The 24,489-nt window shown below is 38.2% G+C and overlaps 1 long non-coding RNA gene across 2 annotated transcripts in view; it reads right to left on the bottom strand.

The window, feature by feature from the left end:
- Nucleotides 1-21,345, bottom strand: part of LOC144374433 (uncharacterized) — a 66,299-nt gene extending 44,954 nt beyond the window's left edge. For both annotated transcript variants that reach the window (XR_013433831.1, XR_013433832.1), the window contains exon 1: nt 21,305-21,345. This is a non-coding gene — a long non-coding RNA (uncharacterized LOC144374433). The remainder of the gene's footprint in view (nt 1-21,304) is intronic.
- Between the last annotated feature and the right edge of the window lie 3,144 nt (nt 21,346-24,489).

Raw genomic sequence — 24,489 nt, 5'->3', positions numbered from 1 at the left:
AAATTTCTGCCTTTCTCAAGGTGGAAGGCATTTGTACACTCATAGCCTTACCTTTTCTACCTTGTACCTGCTTAGGTTAATGGAGTTTACTCCAAACCAAGAGATAGCTGCACCCCATTATGTAGGAATCCACTTACCAGAAATATGCTACAGGAGATATTAAAAACAAAAAACAAATTCACGGTACACACTAAGAAGCTCACAGTAATGGAATTCTGTTGGCAGCAGAGAGGCTTCTGGGAATATATATCAAATTAATTCTTCAGCTGTCCACATATCCCTGTGGCTACAGTAAGATGCAAATATTTAATACTGGTATCTCTTTCCATGCCAGCCTAGAAACTCCAGTGTAATGTAAAATTGCTGCTCTTAACTCCCCCGGATCCCAGCTGGCTGTTATGGGGTGTTCAGTTCAGCCCCAGGAGGACTCTAATGCACTGAGCTTTCATTCTCCCTGCTTTGGGCCTAAGGCTGATGTTCCAAAGCTGGTTCTTTCCTCTTCCTCTCTTTCTTGTATTGTAATCAATGCAAAGCAGGAAGGGCAAATTTATGGTTATCAGTAGAAATTACTTAAGTTCCAAAAAATCTGTTTTACAGGCATTTCTACAAAGTAAAACCATGTTAGGTATATGAAACTGTATTCCAAAGTGGAGAAAGCTAGAATCTCTAAAATAACGAAAATGCTAAAATGCACAAATATTTGTTAAAGACTTAAATAAATGCAAACTTCTAAACATAAAACAAATGACAGGAGTATCTGTCTCTACTATGTCTCAGTGAGGAATTCACTGGAAAACAAGCAGTACTGGCCCAATTTACTAAATCAGTTTACAACATAATGTTTATTAATGGTAAGCACATGTTCCAAAACTGTAGTTTTCATCAGATACCTTAATAATACAAGTAACAGGAGAACCAGAAATGCACTATAGAATGCATATCATTCATTAATTATTTCTTTCAATCATGTGCTCCTTAAACACATATTGTTATCTATTATGCATCAAAACCTTAGCAAGGTGCTAAGCAAAGAGGTTTACAGTATAAAGTTCCAGTATTCTAATCAAAATCACACCAAATATATTAATAAAATGTTCCTAAGACTGCTGAAATAGAGGAAAAGGTTAAGGTAAGGATAATTTCCTTTCTGACAGCAGGAAGCTAGTGGGGAACAAGGAGGAGGCATTTAAAATAAGATAACCTAAGTCTCTAGAAGTAAGAATTTTGTGAAATCAGAAAAGAGAACAGGAGAGACTGGGACTCCAGAACATGCTGTCCTCCTTCTTTATATTCTGCCTACACCAGGAACTCTCTTAAACCACATTACAAACAAATAGACAATCCAGAGATGGGGTGTGTAACAGACAGGGCCTTGGCCTGAAGACCACAATCTGGCCTTGGAAGACCCTGAACAAGATATGTAGCTCTCTATGCTATAATTTTTTAATTAAAAAGGAGAAGGAAAGGATAATTCATGAGGTCACGATAGACTTCATGTTTCTTTGATTCTGCCATCTTTATTGAAATTGAACAATGTTAACAATATATTGAGGGTAGTCACAGAGACTACCCTCAATATATGTCATAAATCATATATTTATGACAGTCATAATTTAAATTTAAAATACTTTCCCATTATTACACTATATCAAAAGTTTTGAAAAATCCAAATTACTACACATAGGTAAGACGAGCCAGGAGTGTTTTTTTGATATAATGGTAACTTTCAATGACCTTCCTAGCACCTCTGGTCTTAGAAAATTCATGAGCTAAGGTCTCAAAAAAATTTTCATTTAATAAAACAGGAATGGTCATGAATTGGCAATGTCGAAACACTCTGTTATTATACAATTATCTCCACTACTGTATATATTTGGACATATCTATGAAAGACTTTTTTTTTTAATGAGGGTAATTTCTAGGCAAATTTACAAATACTTAAAATGAAGAAAAATTGAAGCCCCACATGTCAATGCTGATGGGACTCAACCAAGAAAATGTTTAATGGGCAACTCAGGGAACATAAGAAAGGTGAATAAATGATTCAACGGAAGTAATTAGAGCAACAGAGGAAGTCCAAATAAATAAGAAGGATAGAAATAATGAAGGCCACAAAGGTGGTTAATAAAACAAAACAAAAAAATTAGTTCTTCAAAAAGATTAAGTAGCCTCATGAATGGCTTGTGATTAACAGTTTCAGAGAACACACTAGCTCATCTGGTTTATTTTGATATTTATAAATATGTTTTTCAATTAGTTTCTGGATAATAGTTTTTACCAGAAAGTTACTCAAAGTTAGTCATTAAATGGCTATATTTCTGATTTTTTAAACAATCAAAACAATTGTTTGAATGTCCATTTAAGTTTTGTCCAGCTACAACTAGTTTGATTGTACTCTGTGCCACAGAACTCAACCTTTCTTTCATATCTTTTGCTTTGACATTAGATCCCCATATTTTTAAAGGAAAACCTTGAGTCTCCTCCCCTGACCCACATCCGGGCAGTGCTGGACTGGTCAGACACATCCAGACACATTCATTCCACTGTTAAGCAACGTAGTTGTCTCTGTACTTGTTCCTTAAATCACATAACTCCATGTCAATCCAGCCTTGAAGAGTCTCAGTTACCAAATGATGCTTAAAAATTAACAAATCTTGGTTGAGGTGAAAATGATCTTGGGAGAAGCTTCTAGTTGTGTTCTATTTTTTTGTGTGTTCATCTCTTGTTCAAGATGCTCTAAAAGCCATCTTTAGCTACCCCTTCTATACCTGGTCCCCAGAGTTGGATCTTCCTACAGACCGGTTATAATGTACATAACACCAGCAAAGTGTGTTAAGAAAACAGCCCTATCAAACTTCTGAAGAACATAGTTTCAAAGCAATGTCTACAAAATAAAGCCCAATATCCATGGCACGGAACATGAGGTCTGTTTAGATGATCACAACCCACTTCTTCCACCTCTTGTCTTTCATAGCACATATCCTCCTTTCTCCAACAACACTAGGTGACCTGTGTTTCCTATGCCACCCATGTTGTTGCATGATACTGGTGGCTTTCCATGAACTGTTCTCCTGCCTACAAAGCTTCTTCTTTTCATTTGCTTTGAAAACCCCTCTCAGTCTTTTATACTTCTGTGGATATCATCCACCCTACAGGGTCTGAATTATGTATTATTTCCTCTGTAGGACTTCTATTATATATTCAAAATTTTTTACTTACAGCAGTATAATGAAATTTATCATCAATTTTCCTCTACCAGAAAGTGACTTCTTTGACAATAAGAATATAGTTTTACTCTTCATCATTGAGCCATCGTAAGACTCAATAGGTAATACCTTAACAAAATAAAAATCTACATGAAGAATGAACAGGAACGGGGAGGAAGACAAAAGGGCTTGAATTTAAGCAAAGCAATATGAGTCTTTAAAGGCCAAACCTTTTCTGGAAAGTAAGTTTGGTGATGGGGAAAAAAAGTTGATTATTTAGAAATAACTGAGGATTATCTTTAGATCTCAGTCTTCCTACTTGTAAAATATTAATATGAACGCAAGTTTTCTTTTGACTTCAACATTACATTGTACAAACCCTTGCACTTATCAATACTTATGACATTCTAAGTGAGTGAATGAATATAATACACCTTACCATGTCAGACAAATACTAACTTAAATGACAAACTCTCCTATCTTCCTTTCTGCCACTTCTGTATGTCACAACATGAGATAATATGACACAAGTTAATACTTCTTGTCAGAAAGGTACTTGAGGACATGAATAATTTATAGTACCATTTTATAAATATTAATGTATGTTCTGACCTAAAATCTGTTAGTCAACTAACCAAGAGCAAACCAGCAGAGTAGGTATGGGGATTGCACTCATCCAAAAGTATAAACTACTACAGTGAAAAGAAATGTGATTAGAACTTCAAACAACAACAACAACAACAACAAAAATACAGTCCTCTGAAAATACGCACTTTGAAAGATCTAAATTTTTTCATCATTGCAACTGAGCAGTTAACAAGATTAATGAAGCACACTGCACCCCAGAGACAAAGCTTCTGGTAACAGCTAGCACTCCGTGAGCATGAGCCAGGTGCCAGAGAGTGGAGTCAGTGCTTCCCAGGGGTTAAACAGCTTGCTTAAGGACAGAAGCTGAAGGAGGCAGGGCTGAATTCCACAGCGCTATCATCAGGCAGGCAATTCGAGGAAGTGGGAAGTGAGGCGGCCAAGGGCTGGGCAAAGTTCCAAGTTCCAGTGAATGCACAAGACCTGAGCATCGGGACAAAAAGGGGCAGGGACACCATTGACATTCACTCTAGCCAAGTCCATTTCCAGGGAACATGGCCTCCAGGCCCACATTGGATGGTCCCCAGACTGTGGGGACAGGCAGACAGATCCTGCAGCCAAGAAATGAAGCTGCAGGCTCACCTTTGGAACCATCCAAAGAAGAGAAAACCGAACAACATAAACATGATCTCAACTCTTCTGTCCTCCAGGAAAACAGGATTTTTTTTGTTAAGACAAACAATGCCTTCATATACAGCCAGACTTCTGAGGAGCAAATAATGATTTTTAAATGGGTAATAGTCTGTAAGTAGGATTAAGGAATCTTTTCAGGGTAATAACTTTGTTAAATCAGTTAGCAATTGTTTTGTAAGGAATGTTTTTACAAATAGACTTGAACACTTCTGTGAACTTTACCTTAATAATTTATCTAAATTCTTTAAAATAAACCAAGTGGAAGATAATATAAGTAAAAGAGTAATATTCCAACAATTATCTCTCTAACTGATCCTTACTACTGCTCTACAAAGAAATACCCTCCCAAAATATCTTACCTAAAAACCTAAATCTTTAAAGCTGGGAGCAGAGCTAAGTGGTAAGCACATGTCTGGCATGGAGGCCTTGAGTTCAAATCCAGTATTGCAAAATAATACAACAAAACCCTCACAAGAAACCCCAAACCTCTGATTTAAAAGACTTTTGTGTTTTTGTGTTTTTATATAAAGTAAATTTATCTCTGTTTGATCTCATGTGTGCCTACATACTCAAGGAATCTCTTCCTAACTAGTCCTGCCAACAAAGCACAATTTGCCAAAAATATTCAACAAATACTGTTTTGTGCACAGCATACAATTTCCTGTTATCCATTTTTATAATAATTGAAAGTTTGATGTATATGTCTAGAAATTTATTCTTAAAACGCCATTAAATTTATTCTTAAAACACTCTGCTATAATCTGTTAATGAAGGCTACAGATTTTTAAAATCAAAGGAGAACCAGAGAAACAACTTTAGCCTATTAAGAAAACTCAGCTACACAGAGCCTGCCTGATACCTTAACTTGAAAGGCATCAAGTCCCTAAAATTCATCTGCAATTCTCCAGAAAGCAGCAAATGTAAATTAGAGGACAATGAAAAGCAGGATTCATGCCCAAGGGTATGTCAAGAAAGGAACATTAGTAATTTGGTTGAACCTTGATTCACACAGCATTAATTTAGCCCCAAAATGCATGTGAAATAAACCATACAAATAAATATAACAATACAGAATTTTTTTTGAAAATCTTAAAACATGCTTGAAAATGTATTTGCACATTTCTCACAAAATTGGAGTTTCCTTTGTGTAGTACTATAACCTCTAAACCTAACAGACCCAGCTCCAAGTCAATGGGTACTTAGTTTGGAGATCTCAGTGGTGACAGACAAACCAAACCTAAAACCCTATGCTGGCTCTCTCCTGCCTATGAAGTCCCGTCCAACTCCTCACACTGGTAAAAGTGGCCCAGGCCCAGCCCCAGCTGACCTCCAGTTGTTTTCTACTGTGTAGCCAGCACCACATCTTCCCAGATCACAGCATCCTCAGGGGCTTGGCGCTTATATTTCCTCCCCCAGGTGTGTGGAGGGTTCACACTTTCATTCCTTCACATCTAGGATCAGCTTCAACTTCACAAAGAGACTTCCCTGACCACTATAATCCCTGCCCCTTTCTCGGTTTATTTTCCTTCCTAACACTGATCTCCTTTGGCATGTGGTATGCTTTAATAACTTGGTTTGTTTTCTGTACATAAAACTCTAGGTTGGTGGAGATTCATGGTTCAATCTTCTGCACCTGGAACAGGACTCAGTACACAGTAGGTCCTCCAGAAATCAATTCCCTGAGTACCAGTGAGTTCACTGGTATATACTTGCACACAAAGAAATATTCGTGTTTGCTTTGAAATTAAAATCTAACTTGTGTCCTGTGCTTTATCTGGCAACCCTAGCACTCTAATACCTTAACCCAGCTGAAAATATTTCATCTCCCTTATGAACTTTCACCTCCTTCCTCTCTTAAGGCATTGTGGTCCCATGATTACATAGGGGCAATGGTATCATCCCTCCTCTACTGAAGCACACTGAAATCAAACCTCACTTGATGCTTTATCTCCACAAGCTGCTGAGAACTTGTATCTGGTAGGTGTGCTGGTGTGCCCATATTTGTTTGTTGGATTCACAGGGCCTTTGAGCTGAGAACATTCACTCAATAGGCAGGTTCTACATGGTTACAGCCTTTTGTCTGAGAGTAAAATTATCTGCCACCTAAGGTTTGAGTTTCACAAAATATGAATTAGACTCCTAAGCACTCCAACCATCTTTTCTAACATTTTCTCTTCTTGGATGATGGGCTACGCTTACAAGGTGTTTAGGCTGCTCTTGCTCAAAGTGTACATGAGCACTGTTGTGCACTGACTAATCTACATCTATCTGGAAGATTCCTCCCGGCCCCTACCACTGATGCTTTGCAGTTAGTCTGAATTATTAGGCTGGATCTCTGAAGGTTTTGATCTGGTTGGAATGACAGAGCTCTTTTTGTGCAAGCTTCACCAGATTTTCAAGGTTTCCCTCTCTTCTGTCTCGCCCAACTATTTGTCAGCCAGCAGGGGCTGAACATTTCTAGCAATGTGAACCATTTGACTTTCCCTCTATTCCTTATGGCTTTCAGCTTTTTCCCACACTCCCTCATTTTTGCCTCCCAAAAGTGTCAAGGAAGTTTCGGAGGGAGCTGCTGGGAAGCTGTCAGGTTTCTATCCTAGTCCCTATTGTGCCAGTTCCTGGAGCAGATTCCTCTCTCTGTGGCATCGATCGCAGCTGTATCTGTTCTCTGAATCACAGAGACCTGTTATTATCTATCATCCTCTGATGGCTCCCATCCTCCAGTTTCTTGCTGTAGGTTCATACATTTTTTAGCTTTCAGCATTTTTAAAGGGTTCCCCAGAGGGAGAGGAATAAAGCATGAAGGTAATTTTGCTGTCTTGCAAGAGTCCTCGATGCAATCTAAAGTGTTCTGTGAGACCTCTTTTGCCCTAAAATATTCCTTTTTCTTTCTCTTTTTTCCTCCATGCAGCACTGAAGATTGAACCCAGGTCTCATACGTGGTAGGAAAGCACTCTCCCATGGAGCTACATCCCAGACATTAAAAAAAATATATTTCAAGACAGAGTCTCATTAAGTTACTCAGGCTGACCTTGAAATTGCCATTCTCCTGCCTTAGCTGCCCAAGCAGCTAGAATTACAGGTGTCTCCCACCAGAGTGGCTAAATATTTCTTTCTTTTTTTTAAGTTGAATGTGTGTTTTTTTGTTTGTTTGTTTGTTTTTTGAATGTGTGTTTTTTTAATATTTATTTTTTAGTTGTAGTTGGACACAATACATTGATTGATTGATTGATTGTGCTGAGGATCAAACCCAGGGCCTCCCACCTTCTAGGCAAGGGCACTGACTAATATACATCTCTCTGGAAGATAGTTCTAGGCAAGTGCTGTGCTGCTGAGTCACAACCCCAGCCCATGGCTAAATATCTTAAACCAACTAAATCTAGTCATAAAATTTTCACTCCCAAGGAGTAATGACACTTTCTTTAAGAAACTGTTATAAACCATACAATGTTCAGAATATTTGTATGAATCTGTGAATGCTGGTCCTGTACATCTCTTCCCAACTCTGCAACTCTAGATGGTTGACATTGGCAATGATGGTGGTATTTATACCATGGAAACTGGCCAGTGCTTTAAATTGTGCTCCCTCTCACCAATAGAGCCAGTTTACCTGCAGACCTTTAAATATATTGGGAAGGAGATTAAGGTGGGATTAAGCCCTTTTCTGGTTACAGTTAGGACTCATACCTCAGCAAAATTACATTATCAGCCTGGTTGAGGATCCCCTTGGAAGTCAGGGAGTAGAATCTGAGATAATGTGGTAAGATTCAGGACAGAATGATTTCAGTTGAAGAAAATCAGGTCAGAAAGGCCCAGAGCACAGCAACTTCTAAGGGAGCTGTCTGCAAAGAACAATGATAAGAAAGTATTACTAATGGGAGCAGGAGAAGGGCCAAATCCAACTTCAAAGTTAGCTGAGGAGTTTAGAGGGTAAGCTAGGCTGCTGCTTGATGCAGAGATAGAAAGTTTGCTTTCTCTTCCTGGGAGGAATTGACCTTGCTGGAGTTGGGGAGGACCACTTGTTTCACTCTCTTTCTCCTCCCAACAGGGGCCTGACACATATGCTCAACTACCAGGAACAGCAGCAAGTGCAAACACCTGCTGGCCCTACTAATTACCAAAGGCCCCTTCAGGAAGAGGGCTTTAGTTTAACACCTGGGCAGAGGTAGCTGACACTGTTAGAACTACAGAATTTTGGCTTTGCAGTTATTGCAGATTCCTGGATCATTAATCAGAGAAACAGTGCTTAGTACCTGGGAAGAAGGGCCAGAGAGAGAATATTTTCCTTTTGATTAGTGGGTATTTGTTACAAAAAAGAACATAAATAGATTTTCTTAGCTCTCTTGTAAGCAGAGTACGTTGACACTTTAGAAGAGCCTAATGTGAATTCATTTGTATTTAGTGAAAATTTGTTGCCCGAAGTATTAATGAAAGTGCCCTCTTTATAAATGATGACTACACTTTCATTAATATGAAAGACGACCAACTGACTAGGCTTCAAAGATACACTTTTATAAACTTATCATGATTTTCTCTTCCAAAAGTCATGGCCTATGTTATCATTGTTTTTAAGTTATTTGCTTTATTTATTTCTTCATATGATTGTTTTGCCTAGTGTTTCTCATAAACTTATTTGCTGAAATCTTCCAGGAAACCTTTCCTCTAATAAAAGCTCCTGTAAGTCTAACTGCTATGCCCATTGCTGTATTAGGTATATTATCTATTAATTATAGCCAGGGATCTCTCTCTGCTGTAGCAGTTTTGGTTTTGTGGGGAGGGAGGGTCGGAATGCAAGAGAGTTAGGCAAGGGAGATAAGGTGGTGTCAGTGGTAATATAGTGGTGAGACCCTTCTAATTGTGAAAATTTGGTATTGGTGACTTCCTGGTTGGTAACTTCTTTGTTTATGTCTTCCAGTTGCCATGACCAGAGAGGCACAAGAATCAACAGGCATGAGTAAAGAAAAAAAAAATTGAGCGAAGGGAACATTGCAGATCAGCGAGCCTTTCTGTGTCCAATTTGCTCTTGTACTTGGCTTGAGGAACTTGAGAATACCTGTCGGAGTATACTTTTAAAACTGCTTTGATATTTTTAATTTCAATGGACAATTGCAATTATTAATTGGCTGTCCCCTTTGCAGATGCCTGCTATTGGTTACTAGTGTGGTGAGGCAAGTCTCCCTCTCTGTGGTCAGTGATCAAGACCTCACTTCTGTGTTTTTTGTTTCCATGAAGAATTCTACATAAGCTATGAATGTTCTTACAGATCACCTCTGCAAAAGTGAAATAAACATTTTCTAGCTCAATTATTCTGTGAATTGTTTTGATAAAATTGACTCCTATTTTTTATCTTAAGTGTTTTGCATATCTAGCACATAGATCTAGTCTTTCCCCAATTCTGAAAGGCCTATTTCTACTGTGTCCTGTGTTGTTGCATCTTGTCTCCTTTACCTCAATTAATTGCTGATGTCATCTCTTGGCTATTTTCAAAAGGGTGTCTGAGTTGCTTCACTTACTTTATTACATACTAATCCTTATGAAGTCACTATAGACAGACCTACCATTATCACACTATATATGCTGTATATACTGAGGTCTATCATCTATGTTACCTCATGTGAGTCTTCTCTCAAGGCTTCAAGATAGATATTCATTTTACTCCCCATAAGAGGTTCTGAAGCTCAGAGTTTGGACCTAGTATGTTTAAACTTAAATATCTAGTGAATGATAGATACATATTCAAAACCCCTTCAGGTCAACTTCAAAGTCTACATTCCTTCACTAGGTTTTGGTAACTGAGAATTTGCCTTTGGAGGGCTGGATCACAACACTGCTTTCATGCTATTTGGCTATTTGTTCTACTTTCTATTCTCCCTTTCAATTCTAGCATTGTTCAGCCTCTACAAAAATCAAGATTCCTTTTTCTGTATTTCAAATATATAATATTGAGTCAAACTATTTTTATCACTGTGCAAGGCACTGTATGGGATACAAAAATAAATGCATCTGTGGATAACCTTGGGAACTTCTATTTTAATCGTTACAACATGAGCTGGAATAACCTGCATACAGTTGTCTACAGTAGGAGACAGAATAAAAGTATCATTATTGAGCCCATGATAGAAACTTACAAGAAGAAGAAAGCAACCCCAGAAACCTCTCCTCTTTGGATCTTGGTTGATTTGTTTTGTTTGCCATAGTGTTTACAGGGATGGGGAGCAGAGGAAAGGTGATTTTATTGGTTCACTCTCATTGCTATTTTTTTTTAATAATTAGCCTAAGTTTTGGTGAGAAACAAGATTGCAAAAGAGGATCTAGGCAGGGATGGGGCATGCAGATAGTTATTGTATTTTGCTAATACTTTCTCCTTGTAGTGATAGTGGAGAGGGAGAGGGAGGGAGGGAGGAAAGGAAGGAGGGAGGGAGGGAGGGAGGGAGAGAGAGAGAGAGAGAGATCGATCTTACCCTGGTTAAATTTAATCTGACAACCCAAAATCCATTCACTCAATGTAATGGTGAATACATTAAATTATGGAGTTGGGATATACAATGATGAACTGAGATATATATACACACACACTATGGAGAAATAGGCTATCAACATAAATATTCTATGGCAGGAAGTGATAGAAAGGGATAGAAAGGATTTGATTATACAATATAAGAGAAGAAAGAGGCTATTTCCTCCTAGAAGCATCAGTGAAAAGTATAAGAAGATAGGGAAATTTAGTAGGAATAGCCAATCTCCATTAATTGCTAACCATATTCCAAGCTTGTGTTGTCATAAGCCTAAATTGATTCTTGCAAAACTCTGTGAGATAGCTTCTATCATTCTCTCCCCTTCCCTCCTCCTATTTGACCATTAAGAAAAACCACTGCATAGAGAAGTTAAATAACTTGCCAGTAAACAGTTTGCAGTTCAGCTCTAGAGTCTGGCCATTTAACCACACAGTGATAACCCTCAGTGGCTGTGTCCTGGAGGATGAGGGGTGTGGATTTTGCACATGAGAACTAGCAGAGCAAGTAGAGATATAGGAAAAGATGAAAGGAACATGGGGTGTCAGATCACACAATTTAGAAAGAGAGATATACGAAGAGAAGACATTGTAAATAAGAAAATTTTTAACATAAAACTAGGCTAGAATCAGGTCATAAAGGAAATCAAGTCACTTTCTAAAGGGTGAATCTTGACTTTTTATACTTGGCGGGTTTTGAAAGGTCTCATCTTATGACATACGTGGTTTGTAGAAAGACTAATCTGACAGTCACATGCGAGATGAATATGACACTTGCATAGAGGGTAGCAAGACCAGTTAAGGAGATTATAATCAATAACAGAGAACATAACTTGGAGTGAAAGAAGTGACAATGACAATGAGAAATTGCCAAAGAGGCTGTGAGGAATTACAAATGGAAGTGCAACACTGAGAGTTTAGTGATTGAGAAAGAGGAGTCAGAAGAAAAATGTGAGACTTGAGCTTGGGTAATTGTAAGGGTAGGGGTGTTAGCCACCCAGCTCTGAAACAGGAGACCTCAAGGGCTGTGTAACAAATGAAGAAGTTAATTTTGCACATGGAGCTATGTAGACTGAGCTGTTGGCTGGCTGATCTTCTGATAGTAAATATGATAATTAGTTCTGATAGTGTTTGAATGCATTCTATAGGGTATAGCTTTTTAAAAACTGAATCAAAGTCAGGGCCTGAGAGGAAGAGTATACCCCAGGGTTTATGATGAGAACTTTGAACTGGCAGATTTTCTTGAAACTTCTGGGTCTTCCCCTTTATTGGAAGATAGGATCCCTCAATCCCTTTACTCAAAGATATGTAGAAGCCTCAAATAAAATAAATGTTTTATAAAACTATGCTGTTTTTCTCAGGACTTTTCCCAACTTTTCTCCTGGTTGCTGGAGCAATTACCAGGGATCTATCTCAGCAAGACCCAACTGGGAAATTATTGGGACTGTTAAAGGACCTGGATCATCTGTATCAGTGGAGGGTATGTTCAAGAATGGCTCCTGAGAGTTCTGGGTTGATGGGTCAGAATATAAAGCTGGATAATAAAGAACTGTCATTATGGGGGCATTCTCTCATAATACAGCATTTAATCCCTGGAAAGGGTGCACTCTCTCTTTTTCTTCAACGTTCAGGGACACTTTACTACTGAGCTACATCCTTTTTTCTCTCTATTTTTTTTAATTATTGAGATAGTGTCTCAGTTAGTTGAGGAGGCTGGCCTCAAACTTGCCTTAGCATCCTGAGTAACTGGGATCATTGGTATGTGACACTATGACCAGCCCCAGGGTATGATTTATTTTATGTTGCTGGGGTAGATATCCAGAAGCTTGGAAGAAGTGATGGTCCTCATGAAATGAAGTAGAAATGTCAAAACAGACTGTAGAAGAAGGGTTCAAGCAGACACAGAGAAGTAGTCATGCTAAGGTCTCTTTAAAATGAAAGAACAGTGAACTCACAGGATGACTGTATTCTTTGGGAGGCCCAGGGGATATTCTGTTGAGGTGATAAGAGATGCACTGTGAGGGGGACCTTGGCATTATTAAGAAGCTTAGTAGCCACTTCTTTCTGCAGGCTGAGCTAACAGCAGGAGTTGCTGCTACAGAACTGAACTACCGAGTAGTGTTGGTAAACAAAACATCTGGGATTCTTGTTTAAAAAACAGAAAAAAAAAACATTTTTTTCCTTCCACAATTCTTTGACTTGCTCTTTGTTTTATTTGCTATTTAAATATCTTCCAAGGGTGTGTGCTTCCAGGAGTGCAAGATATTTCCAGGGTAAGAGTATACCCTTGAATTAGGAAGACTTCTCAAGAGAAATAGAATCAATAATATTGATTGATTGATTGGAATTGGCTGAGGTGATTATGGGGGCTAAGTCTCACAGTTTGCACGAAGCTGGAGATTCAGGAGGCCTGTTGTGTAGTTCCAATCTGAGTCCATGTTCAAAGGCATAAGATGACTGGTCTTTTAGCTAGAAGACACCAGATACAGAGAGTGAAGGCTCCATTACTCAGTCTTTCTATTGAATTCACTCCTTTAGTGAAATGAAAGAGGACCACTCACTTTGGGGAGGAAAATCAGTTTACTGATTTAAAAGTTGATCTCATCAGGAAGCACCCTCACAGGCACACCCAGGATAATTTTAAATCAAATATCTGTGCACCCTGTGGCCTGATCAAGTTGACACATTAAAATTAACCATCAAAGAGCTATAGATAGCAAGTACTCTGGAAATTTTAGTAAGATACTTGTGTTGCAGAGAGTGGAAGGCATAACATAATACATTCAGGGCCCACCAAATGAATAAGAAAATAGGATAATACTTAGTAAGCCTCTTCAGGTTTTGGAGTTAGCACATTCTGCACTTTAGATACTGCTGCAACCATATTGCAGGTGATGTGAAAGATAGCTAAATTTGTGTGGGGCTAAGAGCAAAAAAGTATTCCATTGCACATTGAGGCTGTAGCACAGGTGAACCTGCTGTTTGACCAAATGATCAGGCAGACTTCACAGTATTAGAGATGTCTGTGGGTGGGGCTAAAGAAGGCTGCACTGAAGCCTGGGCCAAGCCCCAGATAGGAGAGTTTAGAATAGATCCCTAGGATCCTTGAAAAAACACGTTCCTTCTGCAGCAGATAAATATGTATCACTTGGAAAAAAACCCGATACTGTTTTGCTAACCCCCTAGCAGAGGACATTAAACGATTGGTCAGAACTGGCTATTATAAGGTAAGTGCTATCAGAATCACCAAATTGGGCTTCTCAGTAATCCATGTGAATGGAAGTAGTTCATCTGCTATTAGTCTTGAATAGGTTAGAGGGTGGGTTTCACATATATGTTGGATACAGTCCTTTGCCAGATATGTGTTTTGTAAATGTGTTTTCCCAGTCTGTGGCTAGCCTTTTCCTCTTGACAGTGTGTTTTACAGAGCAACTTTTAACTTTTTAAAATTATAATTTTAACTACGTCAGCTTATTGATTTCTTTGTATCTAAGAAATCATCACAGCACCCAAATTTGTCTAGGGTTTTGTCTATGTCATCTTCTACGAGTTTTGTGTTTTGTACCTAGGTCTATATGATCCATTTTGAGTTACTGTTTTGTAAAGAGCCTGTCCTTTTCAATTTTTATTTTGGCTTATACTTTATTTCTCTTTTATGCTGCTGTAAAGAATTAGGAGACTTATTTTGTTAACATAAATCTATACATATTTGCAACTAGCCTTTGTCTTCCAGTTTTAATCAACAGGTAATTAGAGGAGCCCCCTAAGTTGCTTAAAGATACCACTTAGAGTGAAAGTTTGCTTACTGAACAATTAACAATTAAACCACAGATGGTTAATATAGTTTCCAATGTGCCAAACACTTATTAATGATAATGATGGATTTATATTTTTAAAGCTTTTCTTTTAAATTTATAATACACTCTACACATCTCAGTTTTTTTTTTTTTTTTTTTTGCCCCTAATAGACTAAGCCCAAGAATAAAAATTTGTGTGCATTTGGTGGAAGGAATAATGAGATTTTTCTCCCTGTGGTGTGGATGAAATAAATCATGTCTACAATGCTTTGTGGAGTTCATGGTTGATGCTAGATGACTCTTGGTCTGTGTTCAGTATGTGTAGATGCTCAAAAAAAAAAAAGAAAAAAGGCAATAAAATAAAAAATAATCACAATACAGAAACAAGAAAAATTGGCAACACATTTTTAATGGAAAAATAATTTGATACTAAGCTAAGGAACGAAACAATGCTGTGCACAGAGTGATGGTTAATTCAATGCATTAATTTGTTGGGTTACGAGATTGCCAGATTTGTTCAAACATTATTTTGGGGGTTTCTGTGAAAGTATTTTTGGTTAAGATTAGCATTTAAATTTATAGACTGTGTAAAGATTATTGCCCTGCCTAATGTGGGTGGTCTTCATCTAATCAATTGAAGGCCTGATTAGGACAAAAAGGTTCAGCCTTCAACTAGTGGAAAACACTTTTTTTCTGTCTGACTACTTCAAACTGGGATGTTAATTTTTTTTCTACTTTCAGACTCAAACGGAAATATGAATTCTTCTTGGATCTTGAGCCTGCTGTTTTTGGTAACTGTACTATCGCTGGCTTTCCTGGTCGTAGGCTTTCAGGTTCAGGCTATAATCCCACTATCAGCTCTCCTGGGTCTCCAGCTTGCTGACTCACCCTGCAGCTCTTGAACTTTCCAGTCTGCATAATCTCATGAACGCTTCCTTAAAAATCAATTCCTCTGTATATATCCTGTTCTGTTTCTCTAGAGAATCCTGGTGAATACACATGGGTTTGTTTGCTAGTCTTTCAACAAAAATGGCTATATTTACTTTGAAATGTATGAAATTTGCCAATTGATAATTAAAGAAAGCTCATTACCAGGCAAATACAAAAAAATCATTTCCCTTTGAAAGATAATATTTACATTATAGAAACACTGAAAAAGAATCTAGTAAACTAATAAAAACAAAAATGCAAATTACTTGCAGCTAATTGGTTGTGTCTTCAAATACATTCTAAATTATTAATTTACTAAAGAGTAAATATCTCTCTTTAAATATAATGTTACTATGGTTAACATAAAAATTATAATGTTTTATTTTTCTTTAGTGTAATTGTATTAAAAGTTTGTTGAGGGGGAAATAGAAGAAAAGCCAAAGAATTCAAATTTTCTCTGAACTTCTAAACTTTTTTTGAACCATTAACTACTTGTTCAATTCCCAATCTCTGTATGCAGTTAAATAACCAAGTTGAAGGTGTTCATATTAGACTGTAAATTCCAACATATTATCACTTGTGCTTTATTCGCTGTGGCATTTCAAGTACTTTATTTTTTTTTAAAAAAACTTTAAGGCATAATATTATTTAGAGAAGATCTAGATTCACAACAAACCTAAGAGGAAGATATGGAGATTTCTCATAACATCCTTTGCCTTTCTCTGTCTTCCCTGTTAAACAATATCCCCCACCAAAACTGATGAAGCTATTAAAACTGATGAAGCTACATCGCTACATCATTATCACCTGAAGTCCACCATTTATATGAGGGATAACTCTTGGTGCTATATATTTTATGGGTTTGGACAAATTTAAAATAACGTTGTATTATCATAGAGTGGTGATGGGCCCTAAATCCTGGGCTTCACCTGTTGATTTTCCCTCTCTCTAATCCCCAGCAACCAGTGACTATTTTTTTTACTGTCTCCATAGTTTTCCCAATTTTTAAATAAATTTCTGGCACAGGGATATTAAAAAAGTACTTATCAAGGTAACTGACAGTTTCCAGTTTGATAATTAATGATAAGAACCCATTTTACACCATAACTGGCACAGTTGACCAATCTTTTTCCTTTCTGAAATGCTTCTTTTTTGGTTTAACATTATTTTCTTTCTTGTTTACTGGGTGTTTCTTCCCAATGTTCTGGATTCTTGACCTCATTGTAATACTCTGAAGGCCTCCATACTTGGTCCTCCATTTTCCCCTTGGATAATGACTAATCCCATTGTTTGAAATACTATCCAGATGTTGAGACTCCAGATTTTTTTCTCTAGATCTTAACTTTATCCTGAGGCCCAGACTTATATTCTTTTCCAGCTTTACTCAAGTATGATTGACAAATGAAAATCGTATGTATTTGAACATCTCCCATTTCCCCCAGCACCAGCCCCTGTTACCACCATTTTGTTCTCCTTTTGTATGATTTTTTCTCCAGATGGCATATTGTAGTGAGGGCACACAGTATTTGTGTTTCTGTACATAGCTTATTTCACTTAGGATAAACTTCTCCAGGTTCATCTATATTGTCATCAATGGCAGGATATCCTTCTCTTTGAAGGATGAATAATATTTTATATCTACATCATGGTATGGTTTAGATAGTAGGTGTCCCCAAAAGCACAGGTGTGAGACAATGCAAGAATATTCACAGGTGAAATGATTGGTTTAGGAGAGCCTTAACCCAATCAGTGAATTAACTCCTTAACAGGGATTAATGGAGTGTTAACTGTAGGCTGGTAAGGTGTAGCTGGAAGACATGTGTTCCTGGGTTTCAAGTCTTTGGGGTCTATATTTGGTGAGCTGAATTTAGTCTATCAGTGCTTCCTGATCATCATGTGAGATGATTGCCTTCACCACACACTTCTGCCATAATGTTCTGCCTTACCTCAATCCTGGAGGAATGGAGCTGGCTATCTGTGGACTGAGACCTCTGAATGAGCCCCCAAATAAACGTTTTCTCCTCTAAAATTGCTCTTATCAGGTCTTTTAGTCACAGCAGTGAAAAAGCTGACTAAAACACTTCACCATTTATTTATTGATCCACTGATGTTTACTTAGTTTGATTCCATTTCTTGGCTATTCTGAATGATACTGCAGTGAGCAAGAAAGCACAGCTGTCTCCTCAACACACTGACCTCATTTCCTTTGGATATACCCAGAAGCAGGATTTCTGGATCATGTGATGGTTCAATTTTTAACTTTTTGAGGAGCTTCCATACAATTTCCCAATAGCCACACCAATTTACATCCCCACCAAAAAGGCTTTCTCTCTTCCATATCATTCCAATGCTTGTTATCTTATGCAATAAGATGAATGAAAGTATTATGTTAAAGAGGCCAGAAGGTGACACATTGTATACTTACATGAGGCAATTTATTTGGTAGCCTTTTTGATTCCATTTATATGGCAAATTGTAGTGATTTCTAGTGGCTTGTGCAGGGGAAGACACTGACTGCAAAAATGGCATGAGGCAACTTTTTGGAGTGATGGAAATATTTTATATCTTAATTGTGGCAGTGGAGTGGTGTTTACAAGATTATATACATTTGACAAAATTCATCACATCACATCCATACAGTGTGTGATAATTTTTTCATGTGTGCAAATTATTCTTCAATAAACTTGAATTAAAATCCTCCTCAGGGGCTGGGATTGTGGCTCAGTGGCAGAATGCTTGCCTAGCACGTGTAAAGCACTGGGTTCAATCCACTGTGTGTATAATATATATTACACATAAATTTTAAAAATTATATATTTTTATAATTTTTAAAATATATATAATTTTAAAAAATCCTTTCTCAGATGTCTTCTCATTGCAATTAGATAGATTCAAAATACTTTTTCTTCTATTTGCCCTAACTCTTTGGTGTGCCTGAAAAATTCTTTCTCTAGGTATTTGAATGGCTGACTACATTTAGTTCAGAAGTCAATCTGTCAGAATCTTTTCCTCTAAGGAAAGTTTAAAGGTTCTTTCCTCTCCTTCAAGTCGAACTCTATCCCATTCATTGTCTTACACAGTTAGCACTTTTGTGTCTAAAATCGTTCTTCCCTCTCCTTCAAGTCCTACTCTATCCTATTTTCCTGTTTTATGTACTTAACACTACTCAAATGGTCTTACAGGTGCATTTATTTTCGTCTCCCTGCCCCCTGTCCTCATTCATCTGCAAAGGACAGTAGGGGAATGGAAACTGTCAATTGGATTCACTGCTGATTCTCCCAAAGGCATATTGTAGGCGCTGAATGAACAAATGAATAGCAGGTGACTGGATGACTGACTAACTGAAATTTAAACCAGAATTGTAAAACACTGGCACTTCTGTTTAATTGAAGCATTATGGTGCTAAGAATGTGGATCGATGATCATAATGGAGTATCTACTTAAAACATACACATCCATCATAGGCATTTGTTAAGGTCTTTCCATGTGAATGGCACTGAGTTATATGTGGAGGTCAATTATTTTGAAGGAAACAGTCTGTCAATCATTTTCACCCAATTTTTCGAACTTTCTTTGAAGAATTTCAGGGAAAAAGTCTCTTAGTTCTAACATCTGTGAGAAGCTTGTGGAGAGTGTGAGAGTAAGTCATATTTTTCCATTTGTTAGGAGTGTTTATAGATTCTTTGATAGATTTAAGAAATTTTGAAAACATGTATTATTTTCTGTAACAAATCACAATTAACATAGTAAAAACATATGTTGCTTTTGTAGGTGTATTTTAAAAAATAATAATATCCCCAACTCTATTTTTAGAAACATGAAGGGTGGCACTGCATTGGATATCTAAAAGTATGAGTAACTGGGCAGAAAACAATCACTTCACTGATGTTTAACCTGGTGACCATTTTGAGAAATGCTTATTAAAATGTTACAAATGTGTGGTATATAGTGGTTTGATATGAAGTGTCCTCTAAAAGTTTATGTGTGTGACAATGCAAGGATGTTCAGAGGTGAAATGATTAGATCATGAGAACTATAACCTAATCAGTGGATTAATCCACTGATATGGATTGACTGCATGGTAACAGTAAGCACCCTCTTCTTTTAGAATGCACCCCCTTCTTTTTGATTGCTTTCCTCCTCCATGCCCTTCCACCGTGATGTTCTGCCTTACCTTAGGCCCAGCTGTCTACGGACTGAGACCTCTGAAACTATAAGCCAAAATGCACTTTTCATTCTCTCATTATTCTTGCCAGATCTCTGGTCATAAGAATGGAAAAGCTAACTAAAATTATATACACATATATATAGAATGTGGGGTGTGTTTGTGTATTTATATCTGGTTTAGTTTTTTTTTTGAGAGGCTGCGAATCAAACCTAGGTCCTTGCACATGCTAAACATGTGCTTTGCCACTGAGCCACATCTCCATCTCTGAGCTTGTAGATTTTCATATGTAAAGAAATCTGAACCCAGACTACCTATGGGAACATAAGAGCAGTTAATAAGAAACACATACACACACACACAGCAACACAGAACTGTTCTTTATGGTGGCTATGATCTAGAACTTATTCTAGTATTTTATATTATTTTTTTGTCTTTTTATATTTTATTTTTGAAGAGCTTATCAGACCAAAAAAAATCAAGGAGGAAAAACCCTCTTCATGGATTCAGCATTGTGCTTCAGGGGCCCAAATGATTCACTGCAGTGACACCTCTCCCTTCTGGACAGTAATAGTGAGGTGGAAGCAGGGGATGCAGATGTGGATGTGACAGCAGTTTACGATGCTGTTTGTCACCTCTGCTTCAGACCCTCTCATTCCCCTTCTTCTCAGAAGTGAATAACATATTCTTAGTATATACTTAGTGACAGTGAAAATCAAACATTCCTGCGAATTATGTTTTATTTAAGTAGCACCAGATCAAGTGAAGTTACAGTAATTCTGCTGCTTCACTTATTAAATGGCATAAGTTTATTAAAATGTTCAAAGTGTCAAGTCCCAATCTTGGGACTAGGGTGTAGCTCAGTGGAAAAAATGTTAGTATAGCATGCCTGAGACCCAGGTTTGATCCCTAGAAGCTAAAAAATAATCCTAATCTTAAATATTTTGCTATAATTTCTATTTCCCTGTTAGCTAGAATGTCTGGAATTTAGCTGTATTTAGTGTCACTAGGAGACCAGTACATGGTTTCATTTAATAAGTAAAATTATTATTTTGTAACTGGTAGACATAATTTTCATTTCTTTCATTGTGAATGATAAAACAGTATGTACTTACTTTGTACTTCCTTTTTCATTTCCTATTTTATTTGATTTTCAATTCCACATATACTCGATATAATAAATCTAGAGTGCCACTATATACTTTATATTGAACCCTTTCTAAGGGATGTTTTAAACATCCTGTTGTCTAGTATTCTTTGATATAGAAATTATAGTAAAAGTAATACTTTTGTGACCCACTTCAAACAATTATCTCCTTTTTCCTGAACTCTTTTAAGTACTAAACATTTTATTCTTAGCACCCCCCAAAATACCTTGGTTTGTTAGGCCACCTCTCTGGAGTAGGCATTGCTTACTTACTTTTGCTTCTTGACTTTGACCAGAGGAGTTCTTTAAACTCTGCGGTTAGGAAGAAAACATAAAGGTTATTTGAACATGACACAGCAGAATGAAAACCATATACAGTATCTTACTCGTTCATCTCAAAGGAGTAACTAGGGCAACAAGAGAATGAGGAACATAAGAAAAATAGGTCTTACTTGCTGTCCATTTGCAACCTGGTGGGTACCAGAGTAGAGGCTTTCAAATAAAGTAAAGTAAGTCCCACTGTGAGACACACAATAGCTAGTTTCCTGTTCTCAGGTTCAATAGTTAGAAAATGCCAAAGCTGGTATCTGAGCCAACTCTGCTCAGACTAGTGCACTACAATACCTCCACTTCAGGAGATGTCTGTATGATGTACAATCACATCTTTGTACTAATATTTTTGTATATTTTCTGGTTGGGCTAGGATTTGTGTCTTTGTTTAAATGACTCTGGTCTAGGGTTATGTTCAGTGTGTCTTAAACCATTCTTGTCTGGTGCTGTCTAATATGGGGCTGATCTGTTCTCTATATCAGGGTCTTTATAATTAATTGCAAAAAATCATCAGTCTATTTATTGGTCTACAGTAACTAGAAATCCAGGTTATAAATATGCTGCTGACAGTCTTGTTGAAAGGATGCAGCCCTCCTGAACTTTCTTCCTGTAACCTAAAGGCCTCCAGGTATTTAGCACTCTGGGAGTAATGTAACTGAGGGCTTTCAGGTCCTGAATTTCTGTTTCTGGGCTCTTTGCTTGCTGCCTTCGTGGTCAACATTCTCTTGCTTGAGGGGCTGGGGAGATTTTTTGAAGAAACAGGCACTCCTGAACACTGGGTCAGAGCTGAAAACAAATAGTTGTCATACTTCTTAGGAAGTATCACGGGAAGTATGCAGTTAAATCCCTTGTCTGGGTAATAACAGTTCTGGTTTCTATGCTTGAATCATTTTATGTCCAAGAATCATGTCAATGTTGGTTTTAAAATATGCATGACATCCAAACTGGTTGTCTAAAATTTTTCCATTGAAAGTGTTTTTCTTAACTAAATATTTCAGCATTTCCCCTCACATAGACAACAAAAAATGAGAAACTGAAGCTTATTATGAAAATAAACATTTAGACATCATCTGAAAAATCAAGATTAAATTCAAACCGATACAGTGAATAATACTTTGCTTTTTTGACAGACCTCCAAAAATTCATTTTTGACACATTCTGTCCGTATATTCCAATTTACTAATTATAACTCAATTTAAAAATTTTTTAAAGACTGCCTGCTATCTGCTTTGTCCATGAGAGTATTCCCTAACCCTCTAACCCTAACCCCCAACCCTAACCCTGAATCCTAAACCCTAACCCTAACCCCTAAACCCTATCCCCTAAACCCTAACCCCGACCTCTGACCCCTGACCCTAACCCCTAACCCTAAACCTAACAATAACCCTAACCCTAAAACCCTAACCCTAACCATAAAATCCTAACCCAAAAACCCTAACCCTAACCCTAAAACCCTAACCCCAAAACCCTAACCCTAACCCAAAAACCCTAACCCAAAACCCTAACCCTAACCCTAAAACCCTAACCCCAAAACCCTAACCCTAACCCAAAAACCCTAACCCAAAACCCTAACCCTAACCCTAAAACCCTAACCCCAAAACTCTAACCCTAAAACCCTCACCCTCATCCGAACCCTCACCCCTAACCCCTACACCCTCAATCTAAACCTTAAAGCTAAATCTAACCCCAAACCCTCACCCTCACCCTAAACCCTAACCCCAACCCCATCCCTAACCAACCCTAAGCCTTAGCCCTTGTCCCAGCCCCTAACCCCTAGCCCTAGCCCCAACCCCAACCCTAACCCATAACCTTAGCCCTAGCCCCAGCCCCTAACCGATAACCCCTAACCCTAACCCCAATCCCAACCCTACCCCTACCCCTAACCCTAAACCCTAACAACCCTAACCCTAAACCTTAAACCCTAACCCTAAACCCTAACAACCCTAACACTAACACTAACCTGAAACCCTAACCTCTAACCCCAAACCCTAACCCCTAACCCTAAACCCAAACCCTAACCCCAAACCCAAACCCATAACCCCCAACCCAACCCCAACCCCTAAACCCTAACCCTAAAACCTAATCCCACCCCTCATCCTCACCCTCACCCTCAACTTAACCCTAACCAACCCTAACCCTAACACTAAACCCTAAACCTAACTCTAAACCTAACCCTAACCACCAAAACCACCCTAACCCTAAAATCCCTAACCCTAAACCCCTAACCCAACCCCAACCCTAACCCCGAACCCTAACACTAACCCTAAACACGACCCCTGACCCTAACGCCTAACACTAACCCTAACAATAACCCTAACCCTAAAACCCTAACCCTAACCCTAAAACCCTCACCCTCATTTCTCAACCCAAAACCCTAACCCCTACACCTTCACCCTAAACCCTAAACCTAACCCTAACCCCAAACCCTCACCCCACTCCTCACCCTAAACCCTAAACCCAACCCCAACCCTAAGCCCTAGCCCTAGCCACAGCCCCTAACCCCTAGCCCTAACCTCAACCCCAACCCTAACCCCTAACCCTAACCCTAGCCCCAACCCCTAACTCTAACCCTCTAACCCTAATACCCTAACCCTAACCTTAACCCTAAACCTAACCCCAACCCTACACCTACCCCTACCCCTAAACCCTAACAACCCTAACCCTAAACCCTAACAACCCTAACCCTAACCCTAACAACCCTAAACCCTAACCCCACCCCTCACCCTAATCCTAACCAACCCTAACCCTAAACCCTAACCCCCTAACCCTAACCCCCTAACCCTAACCCCCTAACCCTAACCCTAACCCCCAACCCTAACCCTAACCACCCTAACCCTAACACCCTAACCCCCACCCCCTAACCCTTAACCCTTAACCCTAACAATTTTCTCCATTAAATTTCCTCCTGATCAATAAAGATAATTAGAAATGCAATCTCGCATAGGCTTAAGACAAAAATAAAACCAATACAATTTTATGAAAAGTCTAATTACCTCTACATAACTCTTCACAACAGGGTCCCAAACTCCAGGAGTTTTAATCAATCCACAAATATTTACAGATGTCTTTCAGCTGTCACTGAGCATACTTTGAGTTGCTGAACTGTATGCATAATCATTTTCATCTGC

The sequence above is a fragment of the Ictidomys tridecemlineatus genome, unplaced genomic scaffold, assembly GCF_052094955.1.
Source record: "Ictidomys tridecemlineatus isolate mIctTri1 unplaced genomic scaffold, mIctTri1.hap1 Scaffold_693, whole genome shotgun sequence".
NCBI lineage: Eukaryota > Metazoa > Chordata > Mammalia > Rodentia > Sciuridae > Ictidomys > Ictidomys tridecemlineatus.
This window is presented reverse-complemented; position numbering and strand designations above follow the sequence as displayed.